The 23,052-nt window shown below is 47.9% G+C and overlaps 1 long non-coding RNA gene across 1 annotated transcript in view; it reads left to right on the top strand.

The window, feature by feature from the left end:
* Positions 1-23,052, top strand: part of LOC130543459 (uncharacterized) — a 51,880-nt gene that overhangs the window by 21,962 nt on the left and 6,866 nt on the right. The window contains exon 2 of the long non-coding RNA XR_008958831.1: positions 20,492-20,564. This is a non-coding gene — a long non-coding RNA (uncharacterized LOC130543459). The remainder of the gene's footprint in view (positions 1-20,491; positions 20,565-23,052) is intronic.

Raw genomic sequence — 23,052 nt, 5'->3', positions numbered from 1 at the left:
GCGTCACTCTTACTCGGCACCTTATTTTCTTTATCTCTAACATGGGGTCGATACTCTTTACGTGGCCGGTTGAGATGAAGAATAAAGAGAAATTGAGGTGATAACTGTAAGTGTGTTAGGGTAACACCGAGTGCATAATTGCTTCTCCAGAAATGTTAATTCCCCTGCCTTATGTGGGCCCTGGGGCAGGGGTGGTAATCCAGGTCCCACAGGGCTGCACTCACAACCACATCTGACAACGTGGCCATGGGGGTCTGAACAGTAATCATTTCATTTCATTAGTATCCCCAAATGCTCTTTACTAATGCCTCTCACTTTACGTGATGACCTCAAAGTCTCCAAGAGACACAGACCGAAAAGGCTTTTGGTCCCCACTGTGTGCTAGGCTCTGTCCAGGGCATGGGAAGCTTGCACATTGGGTGGACTCCATCCCTGACCTGGGGGAGCTCAGAGTCTCACCAAGGACAGACACACTCCCAATTTAATTTTAATTATGTGTTTATGATTTAATAATGTTTTATTTATTATTTATTATATTTATATATAATACATAAATATATATTTCACTTATTTTTATTTATTATTAAATAAATAATTATTTAATAATTATTTAATAATGTGTACTTCTCTAGGCTATGAAAGAGAAGTGGGAGCAATTTTTCTCTTGCCTGAAATTGGTGCCAAAGCTGCAAAGGCTTTTAGAACTTGAAGGCCGTTTAATAGGACCCAAGCTGCCCCTATATTGTATGAGTGGAAAAGCAGAGGCCCAGATTGGGAAGGAAGTATCGGAGGTCACACCGCTATGTATTGGTTGAGATAGAAGCACAGAGCGCATCTCAGATACCCCTCTCCTTTGGCTCATTCCTATTCCTACTCTCCTTTAAATGACGTTTCTTTAGAAGTATCTTCCCTCTGGGGGCGCCTGGCTGGCTCAGTCGGAAGAGCCCATGACTTTTGATCTTGGGGTCGTGAGTGCAAGCCTCACGTTGGGTGTAGAGATTATAAATAAATAAACTCTAAAAAAAAAAAAGAAAAAAAAAGAAAGGTCTTTCCTATCCCCTCCCCTCCCCGCTACACACACACACACACACACACACACACACACACACGTAAGGCCTCGCTAATCATGGCGCTTGCCCTGCAAGCCTCCTGTTTGGTAATACTCATCACATCCACAGTCACTTATTAAATCTCTTTCTCTGTCACGTTAGATTGTAAGCCCCATGAGGGCAGAAGCCCGGTCGACGTTGTTCACTGCCTCCTCTCCGGCATAGAAGGTGCTCAATAATTATTTGTTGAGGGACTAAATGCTGCATGCTCCTGACCCTTGTCCTCTGAGTACACGAGAACCTTCTCCTGGCTCGTCTCCTCAGCGATACTAAAAAGAGCCCCGTGGGAAGTGAGGAACAAGGGTGTAGGAACTGGTGCCATTCAGAGTCTGCTTTGCACCAGGCACTGAACGAGGTGATTGTCACAGAGGACCTCGCTAGACTTTCTAGCAGCCCCAGTGCCTGATGGGGCTGCAGAAGGAGACAGAGTCAGGAAACAAGTTTTTAAATTTTTAATTTTTTTCCCCTTAGAAGCCAGGAGGGAGGGCAATGGGTGATCGTGACACTTCCCAGAGGAGTAGGGAATTCAGAGCCCCATAGGTCGTATGTCACCAAAACCCAGTGTGGGGAGGGTGTGGTTGGGTGACAGTGGGGTCCCTCCACTGGTTGGTCTGCTGCCTGGCAAGTCTTCATTGAACCAGCCCAGGAGGCAGTGGCTGTTACCAAGGGTCTCCTGGACATTCATTTACTGCCCAGTATGCCCAACCCTACTGGAGACTGGGCTGTGTTATTCCTCTCCTGTTAGCTGCGTGATCTTGGCTGAGGACATCACCTGTCCAGGCTTCACGTGCTTTCCCTATAAAATGGGGATCAGAGAGTACTCAGTGAACAGGCATTCTGTGAGGATGAAATGCCTCAGAATAAGCAGAGTGCGTAGATAACACTGTCACTAACTAAAGTTCACGGAGGACGACGTGCCGCTCCCCGAACAGGGTCTGGCTCTGAGTGGCCAATGGGATGTACTTGCTGGGGCTGCTGTCACCCAGTGCCACAGACGGGTTGGCTTACTCAAGAGGAATTTGTCCTTCCCACAGTCCTGGAGGCTGGAAGTCCAAGGTCAGGATGTTGGTTCCTGCCGAGCCTCCCTCCTTGGCTCATAGATGGCTGTCTTCTCCCTGTGTCTTCACACGGTCTTCCCTTTGTATGTGTCTGGGTCCAGATTTCCTCTTCCGAGAAGGACACCAGTCATATTGATTAGGATGCACCCTAGTGACCGTGTTTTAACGAATCATCCCCATAAGGAGCCCATCTCCAAATACAGTTACATTCTGCGCTTTAGGGTTAGGATTTCAACACATGAAGTTTGGGGAGGGGGATGCAATTCAGCTCATAACAGTAATGAAGCAAGGATTCCTGAATAACGAATGGGGTGTGGGGAGGCAAGGTAATTAAAAGTGCAGGCTCTGGAGTTAGTTCTGGGCTGGAGTCATGGTTTTGTGCTTTCGAACAGTGGGAGCTTTCCCAAATCACTTAGACCAGGGGTTGACACTTTTTTTTTTTTTTTAAGAGCTGGAGAGAAATGTTTGAGGCATTTTGGGATCTCTATTCCCTGTTGTAACTGCTCACCTCTGTTGTCACAGCGCAAAACCAGTCACGCACAACACATAGACGAATGAGCATGGCTGTATTCCAATAAAACTTTATTTACAAAATCAGGCCGTGGGCCAGGTCACTGACCCCTGAGCCTCAGGTTCCTCATTCACAAACAAAAATACAGCTGCTTTCCTCTCTGGGTTGTTGTAGGGGGACATATCATCGTTAGCAGCCCTCATATTTTACTGAGCCCTCCATTGGTGCCAGCCCCGTGACATCGTCCCCGTTCTTATTCTTGTTCTTATTTCGTTGTAGCAGCATGAGAGAAGCCTCCTGGTGCAGAGCCCTGAACTAGGAATTGGGAGATTTGAGTCTATGGCAGCGTTTCTCAACATTTACCTGATGGGGGGCAAGGGGATTCCCTTCTCTAAACTTAGTAGTTCCATCCGTAAGACAGGGAATGTGATGCCCGTCTCAAAGGCAACAGAAGTGGTGGGAATCCGCATGGCCTGGCCTGCTCTCAATGGCCTCAGAAGCACAGGGAAGGGAAAGGAAGCCGCTCACCCTGTTGATGTTAGGTGAGCGTGGGAAGGCCTTTACTCTGGCTGCCAATGGTTCCTGGCTGATTGGCCTCCTGACGCCCCCCTTATCTGACACCTTGAACCCTCTTCCTGACTCCCTTCCCTACTCGGGCTCTCACCAAGTAGGAGGGCTGTGGAACACGGCCTCTCCCACAGATTAGAAGGGAACCTTGCCTAGGAAGTGCTTTAACTGGCCAAAGTGGAAACGTTTCACAGGGCTGTCCAAACTGGACAGTGTCCAGGGCCGTGAGGAAGAGTTTCCTTTTTGCGGGGCTGGGATGGCAATTGGATGGGGGAAGAGGGGACAATGTGAAGATTCTATGCAGCAAAGCTGCTCACAGCCCTGGACGTGAGGCAGAAGGCAGAGCTGATTTCGTTTTAGGCAAACATTCTTTTGAGAGCCATGATTCTTCCATTGCCTTGCAGAACCATGATTGTTTCAGACCTGACCCTCCGTTCTGTGTGTGTGTGTGTGCTTGCGCGTGTACACGCACGTGCATGCACAGAGGTGGGGGGGTGCTGCTGAAGGGCTTCCCCTGTGGCTGCAAGGTTGGAGCTTGTCAAGAGGGTGTGAAGGGGGCAGCTATACACCTGCCCTCCAGCATGTTTGTATGCCGGACACTGCTGTGGGTGGTTTAGATTATTTATTTATTTATTTATTTAAAGATTTATTTATTTATTTGAGAGAGAGAGAGCACATGTGCAAACAGGCGGAGGGCAGAGGGAGAGAGAGAATCATAAGCAGACTGCGCGCTGAATGCAGAGCCCCACTCGGGGCTCAATCTTACAACCCTGAGATCATGACCTGAGCTGAAATCAAGAGTCAGACGCTCAACTGACTGGGCCACCCAGGCACCCTCATTATTTCTTTTAATAATGAGATAGCATTACCCTTCACAAGTTGAAGATGAGGAAACCGAGGCTCAGAGAGGCTGGGTTCCTCCCCAGGGCCACAGAGCTAGGAATGGAGTGGAGGACACGCCCCGAGTGTGCCTGGGTGAGAGACTGTGTTGAGAAACTTGGCTGCATCCCTCCTACCGCTCAGCTCCAGGCCCGGGTTAGGTTTAGGCTCCTGGAGGCCCCTCTTCCCAGCCGGAAGGTGGGAGCTAGAAAGAGCAATGGTTATCTTCGGTCTCAGGTGTTTGTACACCCCTGTCACCCCCAGATGAGGGCCTCCATCCCGCTCAAACTCCAGCTGCAGAGGAACGACTGCCGCTGGGTCGGCCGCTGGGTCCAGCACGTCCGTCTGCCGCGCTCCGTCTGCCGCGCTCCCTCTGCGCAGGCTCAGTTTCAAGGCTAATATGGCTGCTCCCCCTACGGAGCTGCTACTCTCTGCCGGGCCTCGGCTAAGTGACTTCCGCGTGTATTTGACCCTCACCCGCCTTTATGAGGTAAGACTTGCTGTCTCCTTGTCACAGATGACAAAATTCAGATGTAGAAAGTTTAAATAACAAGCTGCGCGACTAGTAGGCTACAGAGCCGCGTGGGAATGCTCCAGGTCTGTCCAAGGTCAAAGTCTCTCCTCTGAACTGCTCTGCTTTCCTGGCCCCCGTATCACTGGGCATGACACTTGTCCATGTACAGGTGGGAGTCCTCGCTGGGGCATGCGGTCTCCGAGGGCAGGACCGTAGGTGGTGGGGAGATACCGGATTGGCAGCCGTGGAAAAGTGGCTTGAACCACGTTTCCTAGCTGTGTGTACTTGGCACCTCATTTTTCTCAAGTTTAGTTTTCTCATTTGAAAAATGGGGATAACCATGCCCTGTGTAATTATATGATTGTGGCCCAGTGATTCATGATATTATCAAAATGCCCAGCACGTGTGTGATCAACGTTTGAGGAGTGGACGAATTCAGCCCGAGCCTTCCCGTGAGCCCGACTGCTGGCATCCTGAGTGCCTCCCTCTACCCTGAAATCCTAGGTGGAGAGCAGAGACTTTGGCTTTCACGTTCTTACTCCAGTAAAAGCTTCTGGGGGAGATGCCTGCCTGGTACTGTAGTGGGTGGCAAGAGGCCAAAATAGCTTCCCCCCACAAAGAAGTGCAACGCTATTAGGTTTCATATGACACCCTTACACTTCCCACTTCCTTTTCCTCTCCTTGACGAAAATAAACCTTGCACATCAAAACTCACTCAGCATCAAATGCCTCCTCTGGGACCCTTGGAGTCTTGAAATCCAAAGGCTTCCTCTGTCCCTAGGGAGAGGGGCTATTTTGAATTTCTTAAGATACCAATTCAAGAAGTGTGCCCCCCTCCCCTGGCACACTTCCCACAGCCGCAAGGATAATTTCCTACGACAATTAGAACATCAGAGAGCTAGACGCCCATGCTCCCAGCCTGGCCTGAGGTTTCCTGCTCCTCCCCCCACCTCCCATCCCAGCTCCTGAAAACTGAATGGGGGCAGAGGAGACGGTCTCAGATAGAGACCTCAGGATGGACGGGAGAGGTGAGCTGGGATGTACGTGGGGCTTTGAGGGGTGCTGTTGGTTGGCAACTGGGCTTGAATGTCAACTTCACCGTCCACCACGTGGCCTTGGGGTCATCCCCAAATCTCTCGGTGCCTGTTTTTCATCGTAGCTGGGAATAGTGCTATGTAGTTTGCAGATGGGGGTTAAATGACACGTTGTCTGTCAATTATCCAGCCCCGTGTCTGGTGCTTCAAAATGGCTGCTAGTATCAGACACTCACTGCTGTACACGGATCTAGCTGAGCCCAGTGGAGCCTTCGAGTGTGTGCAGGCCAGCTGAGGCACTCGCCACTGCTACCCCGGCTGTGTGTGTGGGGAATGGCAGCTGTGTGGAGGAAGTGCTCACAGATCTCTGAAGTCAGAGATGAGCCAGGAGAGAAAGGGTGTGGGAAGGAGAAACTGACCAAACCACATGGCTATTCCCATTTCCTCATCCAAATCTAAGGTCTAGGTCCTAGTCTTCTGAACAGAAGGGTCCAGTGGCTAAGGGTTTTTTTTTTTTTTTTTTTTTTTTTAACAAAGCTCTTTGTGAGATCTGGTTTCCAGCCAGGCCTGCTTTGGATCCCAGAGAATATTTCTAGGGTGCCTGGTGGCTCAGTCGGTTAAGCATCTGCCTCTGGCTCAGGGCATGATCCCAGGGTCCTGGGATCGAACCCCACATCAGGCTCCCTGCTCAGCGGGGGGGGGGGGGGGGGTTTGCTTCTCCCTCTCCCTCTGCTCCTCCCCCCTGCTGGTGTTCTTTCTCTCTCTCAAATAAATAAATAAAATCTTAAAAAAATAAAAAAATTCTATTTGAAAAAGAGTATATGCATATTGTAAACATTCAAACAGTATGAAAGATAGAGTGTGAAAACCACATTTCCATCTGACCCCAGAAACCTCTCCAGTCCTTCTCCCTTAGGAGGATTGTTTCCTGAAATAGTTTGTGCACCTGCAGTATGTGACTGTGTGTCTGTGTGTGTGTGCACATTATACATACTGTTGTGCACTCCAGATTAATTCTATTTAGCCAATATTTACTGAGTTCTTAGGACTTACCAGGCACAGTGCGGGTACCTTCACATGAGCGGTATCTCCCTTAGTCCTGTGACAACCTGGTGTGGTGGCCTTCACTTCGACAGTTGTGCAGATGAGGGAAAGGGGGCTTGGTGACGGAAGCTACACCATTTGCCCACTGCCAGGGAACTAAAGCCTGGAGGAGCTGGGGATCAAATCGGGTCTGAGTGACTCCAAGGGGGTCCACTACCACTACATCCTGTTGCCTCTTCAGTGCTCACTGGGAAAATGCTTTCTGTGGATCTCCTAATCGACTTCGGAAGGTCTAAAGTAGTCTTTCAATATTAAAACCATGGTTAGAGGCTCAAGAGAAAATCTAGGGCAGATTTTCTTCCTTGGGGCTCATGGCTCATTCACGCGTCCAGTGTCCTTCTGTTACCTATCAGCTGCACAAAGTTGTGCTGGTCCCCGTGGCACGTGACTGGGGCTTGCTCTTAGATCCGACAGACCTGAGTCTCGTGTATGTGTGCATGTGTGCGTGTGAGTGGGACATGCGAGTCAGAGACCTGAGAAGCATTGTCATTGTAGGTTTGTCCTTGGGAAAGACCAAAGGGGCCAATGGAATAAACCTTTGCCTGACCCCTCACCCCTGCTCCAGAGACAGGAGTCACCTCGGATTTTGGTAGTGCTCTAAAACAGGATAATCATATTGACTCTGCTCTGTCATTGCAAGGACTGGAGATAAGAGTACGTGCTCGTGCTTTTCCAGCTGCGTGGTCGTAACTCCGATTACACGGTCATACATGTCAGGGCCTGGAGGAGGCCCAGGGTGGCTATGATGTTCTCAACGAGGGGTGCACAGTAAATTAGAAGATGTAATTGATTTTTTAATTTAAAGAGAGCATGAACACATTAGTGGTGGAAGGTTAAGGGCATGATCTCTGGTTCCAGAGTGTCTGGCTCTGACGCCTGGCTGTGCATCCCCAGGCAAGTTACTTAACTTCTTTGTACATAGTTCTGTCACCTACAGAATGGAGGTAGCAGTAGCTTCAGCTTCATAGGAACATCATAAAGATTGAAGAATTAATACATGTAAAAATCTTAGAATAGCATCTCTCTTAAGTGCTCTGTGCATATTAGCTACTATTATGTGGGACAGTCTAAAAATCACATTCCTTTAAAAGATAAAAAACCAGGGGACTTCATCAGATGTTAGCACTTTTGGCCTCAGGCTGTGATTTTACAACTGGCTGGGTTCTCATGTTCATTCTGTGCATTTAGGGGCACTTTTCTGGAAAATGTTGAGAGGCACCGTGTCTGTATAGTTGGTGCAAAACACATTTTAGCTGTCATCATCAACATTGTTCGTAGCGTCCAAATGAGTGTTTTATCTGCTGAATTTGAGAAGTTGGTCACTTATTTTGATGAGCTGACATTGTTACCGGGGGAACTTGGTGCGTTTTCTGATTGAGCAAGGTCTTCAGAGGCTATTTGTAGGATTTAGGAGAAACCCGGACCTAGTTCTTTTTAATATTTGGGGGTTAAAAATGAGGTTCGACCATTCTCCCTGTTCATCACCGGCTTATTCACCAGGTGGCTACGAGCAGCATTTGGTGGCTTCTAAAAATCAAATCTATTTTTGGAGGACAAGGACTAGCCATTTGGAAAGAGCTTCTGAAACTTTGCTGGGTAACAAATATTCGAAACGATTTTAACCTTACTCAGACCTCCCACATGTAAATTAAAACAACTTGACCCTGTTTTCTTTTTTGACATCATTCAACTGATAAATCAGTATCAACTGATAAAACCCAGGGCTGCCAATGGGATGGTGAAATGGGCATCACCACAGGATTGATCCCGTGAAATGAAAATGGCATGTAAGCAATGTCGCCCTTGAACTGACCTTTAAGTACAGCACTCATGATTTGTGTTTTATAATTCCCTATTTTATAATATAATATAATGTATTAATTACTAATAAATATATAATACACTAATAATTATAAATACTAAATATACTAGTATAATATGCAATTAATACATAAAATAATAGAATATTAATAAATATAATTTGTGTTTTATAATTCCCCCATTTATTTGAAAACCTTTTATTTTGAAAAGTCTATCACACACAGAAATAAATTGTGCGTGGGAAAGGTTTTCCCTGTAGCCGTCACTCAGATTCAGTAGCCATCAGCGTTTAGCCATATTTGATCCATCCATCACCTAACCTCCCACCTTTACTTTTTTTTTTTTTAAAGATTTTATTTATTTATTCGACAGAGATAGAGACAGCCAGTGAGAGAGGGAACACAAGCAGGGGGAGTGGGAGAGGAAGAAGCAGGCTCATAGCGGAGGAGCCTGATGTGGGGCTCGATCCCATAACGCCGGGATCACGCCCTGAGCCGAAGGCAGACGCTTAACCGCTGTGCCACCCAGGCGCCCCCATGCTGCAGCATTTCAATCAGAGACATCATGTCATTATGCCCCAGAGACTTAAGTCTGCATTCAGAATGTGAAGATTTTCTGACCTAACCACAATGACATTATCATACCCAACAAAATGAACAACAATTGATTTAGATCACCGAATACCAGGGTTTGTTTTATTTTCCTACAAAGTACCTTTTTATAGTTGCTTGTTTAAATGAGAATTCCAGCAGAGCCCACAGGTGCACACCAATTCTTATGCACTGAGGAGCTCTACCCCAAATTAGAGAAAGAAAGGAAAGGGTACTTATAATTATTGCTATTCATAATGGCTGGATGGAGGTAATGTTTTGAGGACTATTATGTGCTTTTCTATTTTGCTTCCTTCCTTTCTCGACCTTTGCTCTAGCTGGCTTGAAGCATCCATCGTCCTAGGGGAAGATCATGATTTATAACTGAAGGAAGGCGAAGGAAGGCAAAGTTAATTTTCCTCCTCTGACGCGTAAAACAGAATTATTCAGCAAGAGAGTGACTTCGTGAGCCAGGTGTTGCCTTGAAAGAGGATTTCTAAATTCCTTTCATCTCTCCTTTAGCTTTCAACAGCGCAGCCTGATTGACCCAGCTTATGGAGTTCCCCCAGTGTGTACCAAAAAATACTCCTGTGCTCCGTTAAGGCCCCTCCAAGAGGTGGGAGTAAAGATGGGGGGCATGATGTCTGTGTCAGAAATCTGGCCTTTTGGGGCCCTGTGAACTAATGAGAAAGACATAGAGGGAGAAAGGAGGTATGAGGAGATGAGAGAACGATTTAGATTGTGTTCTCCCAGCTTTGGCCCAGAGAGTGGAAGGCACATTGGACAAGTGCGGCTGTCACCAAGGGCAGAGGGGGCTCTTGTCCGTGCAACTTGAGACTCTGCTGAATGGAGTGTTGTCCTGGGATATGATCACATCCACATGGCCAGGCAGAGGGAGGCCTCAAGCTTTAGCTTTCTTGAGCCATCCTTGTTTCCACTGAGGCACAGATGGAGCCAGAACATGGTGGGCATTGGGCTGGGGAGCCCTGCCAATGGGAGCCATCACGATTGGGCAGGCTCAAGGTGCCCTGGAACAAGGGCTGCACGGTGGATCACCTGGATCAGGCCGAAGTGGAGGCATAGCAAATGGGAGGGAGTCTAAGGCCATCAGAGGAGTCTAAATTGCCAGGGAGAGCGGGTCTGAGGCGGAGCCAGCCAGCCAGAGCCCTGGGCTCTGACCAGCTAAGGAAAGACTGGAGTGTAAGTTACTGTACTAGAAACACAAATTTCAGCTGTGAATTCCAGCAGGTAGATCAGAGACGCCCACCCAACCCAGATCGAAGAGCCAGAGCAGCCAGATGAATACAACTCTTCACCTTCCATGACATAGTTCAAGCCCTACCTCTCCTCACTTACACCCGGATGTCATCTTGGAGAGAAGCCAAAAGACTAATACGTCTGAAAGACTAAGCCTTTATTTCCCCTTAGGGAGTAAACATCCTTTGAAGGGACCCTTTAAATTATTGTGTTATACTAAGGTTCAAACCTGATTAGACATGGGAGTAATCAGGTCATCCTTTTGAATGGCTTTTGGGTATTTCCAAAAATCAAATCCACTCTCAAGAGGACAAAGATTAGCCATCATCGAAAGGCTTCTAAAAACATTCTAACCGATAAAAATATAAGACAAAAAAGTTAATCTCACTAATTATCTGCCCGAATGTAAACTAAAACAACCATTCCATACTTTTTTCTTTGAAATTAGTTAACATCAGAAAAGATACAAAAAAAAATCTGTTAAGCCAAAGGAAAAAAAGTGATAGACAAAACAAAGGAGTCACATGTTCTTGGGCAGTCTGAGTTTTGACAGGAGTTAACTTTGCCCCCTGGGCAACACTAATATTTACCAAACACTTTCTCTGTGCCTGGCGCTATTTTGAGAAATTTAGGTGTGTTATTTCACTAAGACTTCACAATAGCTCTATGAAATATTTGTATTCCAATGGTTCCATTTTGCAGATGGGGAAACTGAGCCACAGGTAGGTTCAAGACTTTGCTATGGCTGCAGGTAGAAAATAGTAGACCCTGGATTGAATCCAGAAAGTCAGATGTGAGGTCCGTTTACCCTAACCTCTGCCTACCCAGTTTTGGGCACTCCGACACTTCTGCCTGCATGAAGACTAGGAGATCTTTCGCGTTGACTAGGGGCAGGTGGAGAATTCCAAAGCATTTCTTCTCATCTCTGGTCTATTTTAACTTTGAGCCACTATCACTTTAATGTTGTGGATAGATTTGTTTGTTGCAGGATTGATATTTTTCTGAGAACACCTAGCATGGCCTTAGCTGGAGTAGGCGCTCAGTCAGTGTTGCTCATTGAATCCACATCTTGTTTAATGAACTCATTCACACACACTGTTCTTTGTAGACGTCTAGAAAAGAACTTGACCCCTTGTTTTCTATCATTCTATCTTTGCAAGGTGGCATTCTTGTTGTGGCTTCCCTGAATAGTATCATTCTCATGGATTATTTATTCTCTGGATTATTTATTTCACTTTATGAGCTCTCCTGGGTAGCCATTGCCCTTTCAGCCTGGGTTCTAGAAAAAATACACATGGAGCTGACCTGACCCAACCACAGTCTGGCCAATTTCAGCTGCCTGGTAGGCTGAAACAGAGCTTCCCTGCCCTGGTCAGCCTCGATCAGCTGAACCAGGGTTTATAATTGTGAGAATAAATGCTTGCTGTCGAAAGCTATTGAGTTTTGAGATCATTGTTACGGGGCGTATACAGGGCAGTATATTCTAAAGTCCACATGCACATTAAATATGTGAATGATGTGACCTACTCCCTGCTGCTTCTGAGACGGTAAATGAGTATAACTTTAGAAAAATAGTATGGACTTTTATCTGTAGCTGTATCAAGAGCTTTATTTTCTACCTTAGAAAATAACCAGGAATATGGACAAAAGTTCATTACAGTATTATTATTCCTAATGGTGAAAATTGGAAATGGTTTTAAAGAACAACATTGGAATTGTGATCAAATAAACTGTGGGTTAGTGATAGGATGGATTATGACATAGTCGGTTGGGACTAGGTTCTGTTAAGAAACACCTAAAATAGTGATTTAAGCCAGATTGAAACTGATTCTCTCAATAAATGAAGACCAGGAGAAGACAGTCCAAAAATTGGTTTGATGGCTCAATGGTCACAGTTCCTGTCCAGCTTTCTGCTTCATCACCCTTCCGGTGAGTCCCCATCTTCACAGTTCAGGATCAGTGCTGCAGCACCAGCCATCACATCTACATTCCAAGCAACAAGAGAAGAAGTAGCAAAGACATGTGTGCACTCTTATTTTAACTAGTCTTTTTGGACTTTCTCACACCACACTTTGTTTATATCTCAACAGTAAGAATTTAATCCCAACAATGTGTCCAGCTAAAAATTTGGGTACTGAAACTGTGGAAGAAAAGCAGAATAAGTATCGAGAGAGACACATAGTTATTAAATTATTAAAATTATGAACATGAAGACTAGTAGTGTGTCCTGTCCTAAAATTTACTTTGGTGTTTGCAATTACTGACTTTATGCTTCAGAGAAAAGAATACCCACATTCCTAGGTTTTGCCAGGGCAGATGATCTAAGAGCTTTTCCCATGGACCACGGTGAAGCAGCTGGTGGGTGACCACCTAGAGTGGGAAACAGAATGGGTGGAAAAAGGCAAGAGGGGACTTTCTGGATTCTGGGGTGCTGCAGAAGCTGAAAGTGACAAGCTGGAAGAGGGTACATTGTTATTGTCAAGGGAACTGCAGGGGGGGGGTCTCTGGGAAGCCAAAAGAAGCTGTTCCAAGAATGAGTTCTAAATGCTGCCGGGTGGATAGAGAGTGATGAAGTGATCCTATGACAGTATCAGTCCATGAAGAACTTCCCTGCCTTTCTTATCTTGCCTTCCTTTCCTCTCTCTTCCACCGGGCGGGGGTGGGGGTGGCCAGGAAGCAAGGTCATCCAGAAGAGTGAGGAGATGTGGAAGCATGATGTGGAGGAGGGCGGAAGCTGGACCCTGTCTTTCCTCTCCCTTTCTCCACTGCTCAAGCTGGTTTCTTGCTCACAGCAAGCCTGCAGCCATGGGGACCAGGGAGTGACCGGCCCTTTGAATCAAGCCTGGAGCTTTGATTATCCCCTAGGACTTTTAATGATTGAATTGAGACTAAATCTGTTATTTAAAAAGACTTTAGGGCATTAAAAAAATCACATATAGGTGTGAGCAGAAGATTCATGAAAACTCTTATAGATTTCATTCAGAGGCCAGAGAGGGATTTTCCCCAGTGAATAAATTTTAGGGCTTAGAGGAGACATTTACCATACCAGTTACACATAAGACAATTCTTATGTAATCATATTAACTGAAAAGGCAATAGACAGATTCATGTATAATATGACCCAACAACCCATACACAGAGAGAGAGATGATAAGAAATAGCAAAATGTTCAAAGTGCTTTCCTCTGCCTGGGGAAGGGCTGCATTCATCTTTTCCTCTGAGCTCCGCAGTCATCCTTTCTCCTCACTGTTCTGGGCTCCCTTGGCATCCATCTCATACCGTAACGTGTTTTGTGATTATGTGTCTCTGGTTGGACTGTAAATGACTTGAGGGAAGGACCATGTCTTATGTAGCCACCTCCCCCAAGACCCAAGACAGATCCTAGACCACAATCGGCATAGAGTAAAGGTAAACATGTACTAGAGAACGGAGGGGCGCCTGGGTGGTTCAGTTGAGCATCTGCCTCTGGCTCAGGTCATGACCTCAGGGTCCTGGGATCGAACCCCACGTGGGGCTCCCTGCTCATTGGGGAGTCTGCTTCTCTCTGCCCCCATCCCCTGGCTTGTGCTCTCCTTCTCTCTCTCTCAAATGAATAAATAAAATGTTAAAAAAAAATGAAGGAAGGGGGCCCAGGCCTAATGCTTCATCTGAGTGCCCCAACCTGTGGCCATCACTCTCTCCTCTCTCCTCCACAGTGTATTCTTGCCTTTCCAAAATGCCCCAGCCTTGTGTCAGTTATCCGTGTGTTCATATTAGTTATTCGTGAACGATCTGAGGATTGGACCCGTACACTCATAACAATAATAGCGACTATTTATTGAGCACCTGCTGGAAGCCGGGCAGGGCCCCGGAGCAGTGCTGCACACACTCTCATGCACACCTGGGGGTCTTGTGAACAAGACAAGATTCTGATTCCGCAGGTCTAGGTGGGGTGGGCCTGAGTTACTGCATTTCTAAGGGGTGGTGTCTATGCTGCTGGTCGAGGACACATTTGTTGTAGTGAAATGCTGAGCACTTGAACTCATTTGATTCTTACATTCTTTCTGTGAGCAGGCACTATTATTCACTGCATTTTGCAATAAAAAACCAAAGTCAGACAGGAGGGTGAGGGGCAGGCAGTCATTAGTGGCAACAGCATTTGGAGGCAGCACAATCTCCCTTGAAGGTATGAGATCTTTCTAAAGGCCACATGCTCATGCCAGGTGGGCTCCCTTAGGAGCCATCTTTGCACTATTGGACCCTGGAAAGGAAGGGGAGAGAGAATCACTTGTGTTTCTAAAACTAACCCTTGGGCCGTGTTTCGGCTCTGGGGAAACACAAGGTTCTGGGGGGAATTGCCATCTCCTCGAGAGCGTGCATCAGTTCCTGAAGTGGAGCGTGCCCACTGCTCCTCTTGCTGTTCCTGGCCCGCGACGGACGGAGGGTCAGCTCCAGTGGGGGCAGTGCCCGGATCCTCCATGTCTGCTCAGCTGGATAGCCTGGAGTGGGAGCATTGGCCCTCGTGGGAAAGGCCTGTTTTCAGGGGGAAGCAAGACAATCACTTGCAGGTTCATCTGCTCATGTTGACAACCATCCTGGGATGTAGGAACTATCACTGCCACTCTACAGATGGGAAAGGGGAGGGGTTGAGCTGGTTTTCACACTCAGATCTTCTGGTTCCTCTAAAACCTGTGTGACACTACACCGAGTCCCCTTGGGGTTCATAAGAGGAAAGGCCAGAACAGTGGGGAACATCCAAACATGCTCCTCTTTGAAGAGGGAGCGATGTGGGGAGAAACGAACCTGGTGGGTTCACTTAGGTCCAGATCTTGCCATGTAAGAGCTGCATGGCTGTGAGCAGGTCACTGGACCTCTCTGAGACTCTGTGTCCTTCTTTATAAAGCAGGGGTAATAATTATCTGTGTAAAGTCGATCCTCATTGTTCACGGATTCCGTATTTGTAAATTTGCCTACTCACTAAAATTTCTGGGTGACCCCCAAATCAATACTCACAGAGCTTTTGCTGTCATCTGTGGACATTACCGAGAGAGGAGTCACCCCACACACGTTCCCAGCCAAGGCCGAACAAGATGGCACTCTGCCTTCTTGTTTCAGTTCGTACTATAAACAAGCGTCCTTTATATGATCGACTGAGTGCCACATTCTTCACATTTCTGTGGGTTATGGTCATGATTTCGCTGTTTAAAATGAAACAACTGTTGTGTGGCAGGCTGCACCACACACGTGCCCATGGGGCACACGGGTGCCCAGCTGCGGTGCCGGCTGCTGTCTAGTGTTCCCATGCGCCTTGTAGACAAGATACACCTGTCAGATAACCTTCATTCATGAGGTATGGTGCTGCTGGCCCTGAGTTCAATGTTAATAAATCAACAGTATACATTAAATAAGACATCTTTAAACAGAAATACATATAAGATAATCAAACAGGGTTATGCATTGATGGATTGTGAAGAACGCTGTGACCGGAGGCTCCCGGGAACCTAACCCTGTATTTCGCTCAGAGCAGTGGTTCGGGGTTTGCTAATTCAGTGTTCATGGTGACTTCATAGAACATAACTATCTCGAGTCATGAGGATCAACCGTAGGTACTTCAGGGTCACATTCAGTGTCTGTCCCTTTCTTTCCTGGTCTCACTCATTGACCTCTCTGGGAAGGGCCAAGCCGGTGAGACCATGGCCATGATCAGAGGCAGGGGGGAAGCGTAGGCAGCATAGTTATGTGCTAAGTGTGGGCTCTGCCTATGAGACCCTGAGCGTCTCCTTCACCCTCTTTTTCCCGTGTCTAGAAAGGGGCGTCTGTAGAAGGGAATGATGTGGTGGCTACTTTATGATTTGTGGTGAGGATGAAATGAGTTGAAACACATAGTGTTGAGAACAGAGCCTGGTAAACAGGGCCAGGATTAGGGGGAGGGGCCTCGGGAGCAAAATTTATGTTGACACTCACCGTGTGCTTGCTTGCCTTTTTATATTTTGTGCCCTAGGTGTCTTTCTCATTTCGGCTTTGTCCCAGCCCTGCCTGCTGGCAAATGAGTACTGGGGCCTATTATTATTAACAGGAAGTCCCCTGCTCCTGCTGTCTTGTCCGTCCCCTGGAGAGGCCACCCAGGTCTTCTGGTTCCTCTAAAACCTGGCCACCCAGTTGGCCTGGGGCTCACCACGGGCATGTCATGCTCCCTCTTGGGCCTCGTTCTTTCATCTGTCACTTGGAGATGACATCACCGTGGACGTCCTTGACCTCGTCACCCGCCTCTGAGGGTGGTTGTGAGCCTCAAACAGAGAATGGGCGGGCAGGCTTCTGTAAACTGTGAAGTGCGGGACAGACAGGAGGTGTTACTGCTCATTCGAATGCCCCCTTCTGGCTCTGTCATCCATCAAGAGATCTCAGCTCAGCTCGGACTGGCTCATGGCTTCAGTCTGTACCCCTGGGAGAAACGAGCTCCATATGGCTAAACCCTGGTGTAGGAAGGAGCACATTATTTTTTATTTTCTCCTCAAAACTACATTTGAAAAAGCCTCACCCCTGGCCTTCTCCAAATCTGGCGTCCTAGGCCTGGGCTGTTACCTCGTGGGCTCATTTTGGTCTTTGAAGAGCCTATCATAATGTTGCAGGAAGGCAGAGATGAGACACTATTGAAGACCTACTCTGGGCTGGGGATTTTGTGCTAAGTGCTTTAGATAAACCCTTTGTCATCCTTACGACTCTGTCGCCCTCATGGCACTGGTGTGGGAAAGGAGGTCAGGAGAGACGAAGCAGCCTGCTTGGCATCACACAGCCAATGGTGGGGTTAAGGCTCATACTTGGCTCTGGTCAAGTCCCAAAGTGAGGGGCAGGGGAGGTGGAGCCTGGGGGTTAATCTCATGGGCTCAGGGGTCGCACAGCTTGTATACCAGCTCCTTCTTGACCTATTCGGGGACTGTGGGCAATTAATTAAATTAATTAATTAATCTTAATTAATCCTCCATTTTTTCTTCAGAAAAAAGTGATGATAATGATATTTACTTTGTGAGACCAAAGTAAATATTCACTCACTTATTCCCAGGCTGCTTCCAGCCCCTAACTCAGAATAAGGACTCAGCACTGTTGGTTACTATGTTAGGACGACGCAGGTGGCTAAGGGAATGCTCCCGTAGTGGAGGGGATAAATAGATCTTGTGAGGGGTGCAGAAAGGATGCCCTGATAACCGTCCCCAGCCTCTCCACTGTGCGGGAGGAAGACAGTGCCGCTTCTGCTGACTCGGCTTCCCCGTCGCCCTCCTTTTCCCTCAGAGCCTCTCGCCAGCTCTGCTCAAGCCCCAGACCCGGCAGGCCTTCTTCCCGTGTTGTGTCACCTGAGAATGTCACACAGTGCTGAGAAAACATCCTTGTCTTCGTTCATTGGGCTGAAGCACACTTGGGCCTGGGTATGGCCCAGGGGGCTGTGTGTGTGTGTGTGTGTGTGTGTGTGTGTGTGTATGTGTGTGTGTATGTGAGAGAGAGAGAGAGAGGGAGAAGGAATGCGAGCCAGAGGACAGAGGGCTGTGTCAGGGCTTGAGCGTGTCTGAAGACAGAAAGTGACTGGATGTGAGGCAGTGAGTGTGAGTGTGTGGGAGAGAATGTGCGTCTGTGAGAGAACAAGCAGCTGTGTCATCCATGTGTCGCCGTCAGTTTGTGCCGCATCTGAGTAGGGACGCCTGTGCAGGATGTCTTTTATCTCCTGTGGATCTGGCGGGGAGTGTCCAGGCCTCAGGGATGGAGAACAGAGTGGTGGGGGAAGGAGGAAGTCGTCTTTATATCGGGACAGGAAGTCTCTTTACAGATAGATTGGGTAGCTATGGGCACCAGGACATGGGTGATGGCCTGACCTCATGGCCCCTTTCCCATTGTGAGAACAAGGAAGGGAAAACAGATGCAGTGTTTGCACGAGAGATACTGGGATCCAAGTGGCTCTGGCATTTTAGAGCCAAGGGGCTCTGGGATTATGGAACCAAGTGACTACAGGATTTCCAAACTGGGAAGGTCCTGAGAGGTGATCTAGAGAGGACCTGCTTCATCCATGTAAGAGGCAGATCTGAAGTCCTGATGGGGAAAGTCATTCACCTCTGATCACACAGACTTGACCTCGAGCCCTACAGGGCTCTCAGGGGCTCGGACTAGAAAAAGAGAGAAAGCCGCAGCTGGGAAGTATTGAGTGGCTATGTGAATGGAAAGGATTGAGGTGACCAGTAAGGGAATGTTTCAGTGCGTAGACATGGTCCCAGGCCCCCATCTGCTGTGCTGGGGGTGGGGGTGGTAAATGGTCTGGGAGGAGCGGAGCAGCGCTTACCCACTGGTGGCTGGAGTTGTATGTCAGTGTCCAGCCTTCTGCAGCGTTCGGGAGGAGTCAGGGAGGTGCTTGTGGCAAGGGACAGAGGGCAGGAGATCGAAATGACAGCCCAGGAGAGCAAATTAGGCCACTGGGGCAGAGGAAGGCCCATCTAGGGTTTCATCTGAGGGGGCGCTGGGCAGTAAAATGCCCCCCAGGGCCACTTGATGGCTGAGGCTTGAGCAGTAGGGTGCAGTGACTGATTCCCAACCCAGCTGCCCTCTCTGTCAGGCTGGCCTCATGCCTGTGATACTCACCAGACCCCACAGTGATCCTGTGTGTGCCTGAGACAATCTTTCAGAAAACTATACTCTTGCATTTGAACCCAGCCTGCTTGTTTGGGATCTTGAGCTCCCGATTCCCTGCCTCAGCTGAGACATACCTCAGCCACTCCTGGATCTGGTGCTTGTCCAGATCTGTGGATTTCTCCCACCCTGGTCCCTGTCATTGTTTAGGGTAGGGATTTCTGTGAAGGTCCCTCAGATGGTGCCTTGTTGGGCCCATTCTGGCTCTGCCTTGAAGAAAGGAAGCTCAATGGACGCTGTGTTATGGATGTCTGGTCCCCCACAAAGTGGTGGATACAGGCAGGGGCAGCTGTCCTCAAGCAGCTCACTTGTGGGAGAGACTCTAGGTATAAGTCTCAGGGGCCATGCCCAGCCTGTTGCAGGAGGTAAGGGAGAACCATTTGGAGTGGCAGGAAGTGGAGTTGGGTTGGAGGCTGGGAGAGAGATGGTGGTGCGTGGCTGCATGTGTGTGTCAGATTAAGGATGGGGTGTGGTCAGCATGACAGAAGCAGAGAGATCGAGGTGAGGTCTGAAGGAGCAGAACAGGGCAGCTGAGGCTCCAGTGTACAAATGCTGGTCCTCCCAGGTTGCTCCTTCGCAGCGGGAAGTGAAGAACAGGTCTTACTTGCTCATCATCTGTGAACACGTCTCCAGCTAAGTGGAAATGTTCAGATCCTCTGAGATGCCAAGTTCAAGAGATTTATCGGGGAAAGTCTTATGAAGGATACAGGGGAGAGAGCAGCCGTAGTCACCATGAACCTGCAGATGTGACTCAGTCTGTCACCTGGGAAAACAGGGGGACGAAGGAGGAGTGGGCAAGGTTTCAGACTGCACCCCACTTCTAAGAAAGTTTTGGCCAGGCTGATGTAGTGATTCCAGAGCCAAGTCATCCCCTGGAGGAGCCTCGCATCTGGGGTGGGCGGGCACTAGCATCCCTGCAATGCCCGCTCATTGGCTGCATCTGGTAGGGGTGGGTGGGCATGAGCGCCTCTGCTGTACCAGCTGTGGACAATTGATCCAAACCTTGGATAAATTAATGAAAAAAAAATAGAAGCTTCAACCATTGAGCACTTGTACTAACACCTTCTAAGTTGTGTATATTATAGCAGCTCTAATTTTTCTTCTTCTTCTTATTGTTATTATTTCCATTTTACATAAGACAGAATTGAAACTCAGGTTAAGTAGCTTTCTCAAAGCTTATCAGTCAGAGTCCAGTCAGAAGATAGAAGCCACACAGTAATTTGAATAGGGAAGGTCTTATACAAAGAATTACAAAGTAACAGGAAATATTAACTACTCAGGGGTAAAGATAACACTAAAGAATGCAGAAACAGAGGAATTATGGAGCAATCTTGACTTCTACGCTTGAGGCAGGGTACCTGTGAAATAATGAGAAATGTATATATTGTTCTCTGCCCCCAGATCCTGACACTCAACTCCTGAAACCCTTGTAATTTCCTGAGGAATGGAGGTATTAGGAGCTGCGAACCAACAGGTACTAAATCCCTTGGAATTTTCTGGGCGATAGGAGTGTGTTTTGTTCTAATGATGCAGTTCTTGGTGGGCTTCTGCATGGGACCTGGTCACCAGAAAGACCAAGCATTGAGTAGAAGCTTGGAATTTTCAGCCCTACCCCCTGTCCTCTGGGGAGGGTCGAAGGGTTGGAGATTGAATAATGGTTGATCATATCTATGTGATGAAGCCTCCCTAAAAATCCCTAAACTATGGGGTTTGGACAACTTTCTGATTGGTGAACACATCCACATGCCAAGAGGATGGCTTACCCCAACTCCATGGGGACAAAAATCTTGTGCTCGGGACCCTTCCAGATCTCACCCTATGTGCCTCTTCATCTGGTTGTTCATCTGTATCCCTCAAGACGTCTTTTCTACTAAACTGGTAAATATAAGTAAGGGTTCCCTGAGCCCTGCGAGCCCTTATAGCACACGATCAAATTTGCAGAAGGGGTTGTGGGAATTCCCAGTTTATAGCCAGTTAGTCAGAATTATGGGTGACAACTTGGGCGACTTATGCCTGGCATCTGAAGTCACAGGCAGTCTTGTTGGAGAATTGGTTGGTGTGGGAAAAGCCCCCCATGCTTGGGGTCAGATGTGTTGTGAGTAGATGAAAAAAAGGGGTTTATCTTTCAGTATGCAAGGAAGGAACAGATTTGGGAGAGGACCCCAGTCCCCAGGGCTGGGACTCAGACCTCTCTGGAGAGGGTGTGGCTGCAGTCCGCTGGACTGTGGAGAGGTTTGCTGAGGAACCTCAAATGAAACCCCTGGGTGGGCAGGACGCTCTCCTGGGATCTGTCTTCTGGGGTGTGACTAAGGCCTCTGGGAGCTGCTCACAAGAGGCCTGCTGTTTGCTGAAGAATTGCCTTTTGGGGTGCCAGGGAAACTCGCTGAGGTGTGAGCACTATTGGGACTGGGGGTTCCCTCCACGCTGGTTGCTCTTCACCGCAGGAGCAAGTAGACAGCAAGGGGATGGAACCAGGAAGAGAAGACCCTTCTTCCTGTGTGTCCCTCTAGCGCCCTCTACTGATGAAGCCTAACATTCCGCCAGCGGGCAGAGGAGAAATGTTCACAGGGTCCAGCTCTGCCGTCACCAAGCCAGGCAATGAGCGGGAGTACGGGCTGAGAGGCAGTACATTGATTACTGGCACAGCAGCTATGAAAATCTATTAGAACCCAGGTTTGTCTGACACAGAAGCCCGAATTCTTTCTGCTATAACATTGGCTTTTTTTTGGCCTAACGTCTTCCCATCTCTAAACCGACACCAAGAATGCTTATCTCCTAGGGATGTTGCACGTCTCATTTAATATGAGACAAGGGACGGATGGGTCTGGGACATTATAGAAGTTCACTGAGACTTAGTTGCCTACTAGCCTGCCTACTTATAGAATTGCACGATCTTAACACGGTTCAGAGACTTAAGACATAATTGAACCCATTTTTTCTAATTTTGCAGATGACAAACCTGAGGTCTTGAGAGAAATGACTTATCTCTGGTCTCAACACCTGTCAATGGCAGAGCAATAATTAGGTCCTGGGCCTCCTGATGCCTATGTTATTTCTCTTCTTACTCAACTCTGCCACCTTACATTCGATGTATTATTTTAGTGCTGAAGCGGGGAGTGGTGGTTCCATGTGAGATTATCATTGGCTGGCCATGTACTCAGTTGCACAATCAGAGAACTTTCCTTTGTTTACAAGGAGAAAGGGTTATTTTGACCCATTCAGGTTTTTCCTTAAAGACCAAGTCTTACTGAATTGGCAACAGGTAACAAGCCAAGCTGGTGAGTAACATTAACCTTCCGACGCGGAGCGGGCACAGACATAATATCCCATTGCCGTAACAGTGTCCCCTTGGACTTCTCATTTCCATGGACAGTCTCCTCCCTGCTTTGCTTGGAGATCTGGTAACAATATGCTGGCTGAGTCATCTGGGTAGGCTGCAGCCTTTCGCAGCTCCTCCAGGAGTTTTCACTTGTGGGTTTCTCTTCTCATTTACATGTTCTCTTTGGGGGGTGGCACTCATAACCATGTTCTCCAAACCAATAATTCCCAAGTCCTTGTCTTCAGATCATACCTGAAGGTCATACCTCCCTGACCACCTTTGGACCTCTTTAGCTAATGCCTTCTGGACATGTCCACTTGCCAGGCTCCAGGCAGCTCAAACTATCCCTCCCACAACGGCCTCACCATCTCCTTCCAGATCTGCCATTCCTGTTGTCTGGTCTCCTGGAGGGGCGCTGAGATCCGCCAACCGCTCCAGGCAGAGTATCTGCTTAATTCTCTCTTGTCACTTCCCAGCACACTTCGAGTTTTTAGTCTAACTCCCCGACATGGACAACAGGCCCTGCCTGAGCAGGCCCCTGCTGACCCCTGTCACTCATATTGTCCCACTCTTCCTTTTACTCATTTCCTCCCCTCTTCCAGTGCATCGAAATCTTTCCTGCCCCTGGGTCTTGGTACAAGCT

This window comes from Ursus arctos, unplaced genomic scaffold (genome assembly GCF_023065955.2).
Source record: "Ursus arctos isolate Adak ecotype North America unplaced genomic scaffold, UrsArc2.0 scaffold_12, whole genome shotgun sequence".
Lineage (NCBI taxonomy): Eukaryota > Metazoa > Chordata > Mammalia > Carnivora > Ursidae > Ursus > Ursus arctos.
This window is presented reverse-complemented; position numbering and strand designations above follow the sequence as displayed.